At 30.9% G+C, this 3,474-nt stretch overlaps 1 pseudogene; it reads right to left on the bottom strand.

Moving 5' to 3' along the window:
- Window positions 1–1,734: 1,734 nt before the first annotated feature.
- On the bottom strand, window positions 1,735–3,021 carry LOC147063135 (26S proteasome regulatory subunit 7 pseudogene; annotated as a pseudogene).
- Between the last annotated feature and the right edge of the window lie 453 nt (window positions 3,022–3,474).

The following is a 3,474-nucleotide window of genomic DNA, read 5'->3' as shown; positions in this document are numbered from 1 at the left end:
AAAAATAAACGAACATATGCTTAGAATTTAGTAATCTTTGAAAGGGTCGAGATCTTCTATGGTTTACACAGATGAACATATAAGTTACAAATCTATGGAGTCAAAGGTTATTGACATGATAAAATGAGTCTTGCATATAGCTTTATTGACAGATATATATGTAAGCATGTACAAGAGATTGAGATATTTCTTAATGAACTTAATGGATTATTAATCTTATAAAGGGCTAATGAGTGAGCTGAGGGTCAGATTATTAGAAGAGTTTTATTGAAAATAGAATCACATGAATTCACAGACTTATGGTATTTTTTTTTATCAATTGTTTATATTTTTACCGATATAAACATTATATTGCTTTTCAACAGCCGCTATGCAATTTTATTGATAGGAATAATGGGCAGACAAAGGTGGGTATAATTAAATAATAATTTATAATCCCGTCCATAGTACCATTTGTCGTAAAATGGAATGATATGGTCACAAAATAATATAAGCAGTATAAATATTTAGGACTGCTAGTCGTTATAAGGGTACGTATAAACAACAGGATTGTGAAAACACTTGAATTTATAAGCCATGAAGAAGAAGATTGTAAAGATTTTGGCAGAAGAAGTATAAAGCAAATCATTTCATTAGAGCCATTATAAGATTTACTTGAACGAAAATGGAAAGTTAAAACACAAATTAATTCATTAATAAATTCAAGCTTGCCAACAAATGCATTCTAAATATTATTTTTGATATAAGAAAGCTATATTCTAAACCCGCAAAAGATATTTAATAGGGTAAATAAATAGGATTTTATCATGATCTTTTGAGTCAGATCCGTATCTTAGATAATAATCAAAAACATTAAACATTTTTTGATTTATTTATACCAAGAAAAAACCATTGTATGCCGTTTATCATATGGGTTAAGAGTTTTTGAATCAATGATTTCCCCCCTGCTAAGATATAGTTAGCCAAATGGAAAATTTAAAACCCCTTAATGCATTTTTTCACATCTTACCTTGATCAGTTCTCATGTGCTGCTCTTCTTCATACAAAATATATTATTTAAAGCTCATAATGATAAAAACCACGATACATAATTTATTTTATTTATGGGCTATATTTCTTTCATTGATCAATTTGCTTTACTAAATTATAGCTAGCAAATTTGGAATATTGCAAAATCCTTAATACATTTTTTTATGTCGACCTTGATAAATTCATATGAACAGCCAATTTTCTCTCAAATGATATGAGTTTCATGATTCAAAACCGTGGTATATTTTTATTTTATTTATGGGTTAATTTGATTTTTGGCTATTTATTGTTGTTAAAGGATAACTTTAGATTACTATTTAGAACAGATTTAGCAGAAATCACTTTCCATCTTATCATATTTATAATTTTCTTCATTCAAGAGTTATTTACTCAATTGTGTTCTGAAAACCCATTGTTTGTGAGCAGGCTCCATCTTCAATAAATATTCAATACAGCGAAATATACGAAAAACTATGATATGTATGTTTATTTCTATGAGAAGGAAGATAAAAGGGTAAAGATTATTTATAAATAAATTAATGTATTCAATAGATGAGATATTGGTACGCTGGCTTCATAAGAAATGAATCAACCAGTGCAAGATGAAAAAAGCATAAAAATATAACCCATAAATAAAAATTTAAAAGGCTTTAAGTAATTGTGAAGTCAGCAAAAACAATATAATTAGGATACACCAAGTATTTTTTAATTGTATGTCATATATCTTGGAGTAGCACTAAATTTAGCATAGCCTTTGATGACTTTATCAACAGCATTTAAGAAATCCTTTTCAGTAGCTACGCGCCTTCTTTCACGTATAGCGAACATTCCCGCCTCAGTGCACACGCTTCTTAATTCCGCCCCTGTTGCATTTATGCAAAGTCTTGCAACCAATTCGAACCTAATACCCTTTTCGACACACATTTTACCCGAATGAATATTTAGTATTCGGACTCTTCCTTCAAGATCAGGCAGCCCGAATTCGACTTTTCTATCAAGTCTTCCCGGCCTTAAAAGAGCAGGATCAAGAGTATCAGGTCTATTTGTAGCCATAATAACCTTAACATTTCCACGACTGTCAAAACCATCCAATTGATTAATAAGCTCAAGCATAGTTCTCTGAACCTCATTATCATTCCCAGACTCAAATCTTGTGCCACCAAAAGCATCCACCTCATCAAAAAATATAATGGCTGCCTTTTTAGATCTTGCTAGAGCAAATATTTCACGAACCATCCTTGCACCTTCACCGACATATTTTTGTACAAGCTCAGATCCTATTACTCGAATAAAACATGCATCAGTTCTGTTTGCGACTGCTCGTGCAAGAAGTGTCTTTCCTGTTCCAGGTGGTCCAAAAAGTAATACTCCTTTCGGTGGATCAATTCCTAATCGAATATATTTTTCTGGATTAAGTAATGGTATTTCCACCACTTCCTTTATTTTCTCGATCTCTTCTTTACAACCACCAATGTCTTGATATGTCACATCAGGCCTCTCTTCGACTTGCATAGCGGTGACTGATGAATCTATCTTTCTTGGCAATGGCAATCTGATTTGGTATTTTGTTCTATCAACACCAACCCGTATTCCTTCTGAAAGATCTTCTAAATTAACTTTAGAACTCTTGCCAACAATAAACTTCGCCATTTGCTTGAGACTTATCATAAATCGTGTTTCATTGCTTTTACTCGTTGTTGGTGGTTTCTCCACGGTTTCCTCTGGCGGAAGTACCTTATTTAGACGGGCAACTATCAATATACTTTCTTCATTCATCGATTTTCGATCACCAGCTAAATCCCAGAGTGTCGGTGGTGCTAGTCCTGTTTCAACTTCTCGCAGGCCGAGCCTGAGTTGTATAGAATCAAATACTTGTGATATTTGTGACTCAATGTCTTGAATTGCTTCATGATGGTAGGGCCTTGAATATGCTAGTAAAAGACTTATATCATTATCGGAAATAGGGTCTGTGTTCGAAGGTACGTCTGCCATTTATAGAGGGCCTTGTAAATTCACATAATTATTCTGACAATAAAATTTTACTTCTATCAAATTTAACTAATTGAAAAAATCTATCTATTCTACAAATAATAACAGAGAAATTTATAATCTAAAATTTTTATCACATGCTTTTTTTTATATTTTAACGAATATCCATAATGAAATATTTATGACAGTTTTTAGCACATTTTTTTATATTTTAACAAATATCCACAATGGAATATTTAAAACAGTTGTTAGCACATTTTTTTATATTTTCACGAATATACATGATAGAATATTTATGACTGTTTTTATCAAACAATTTTTTTTATATTTTAACGAATATACATAATAGAATATTTATGACTGTTTTTATCACATAGGTTTTTTAACATTTTAACGAATATAAATGATCGAATATTTATGACTTGTTTCATCCCATACATTTTTTTTATATTTTAA

The sequence above is a fragment of the Rhyacophila brunnea genome, unplaced genomic scaffold, assembly GCF_057557595.1.
Source record: "Rhyacophila brunnea isolate RB1 unplaced genomic scaffold, BYU_Rbru_1.0 scaffold_92, whole genome shotgun sequence".
Lineage (NCBI taxonomy): Eukaryota > Metazoa > Arthropoda > Insecta > Trichoptera > Rhyacophilidae > Rhyacophila > Rhyacophila brunnea.
The sequence above is the reverse complement of the archived record's forward strand: the minus strand, read 5'-3'. Positions and strand labels throughout refer to the sequence as shown.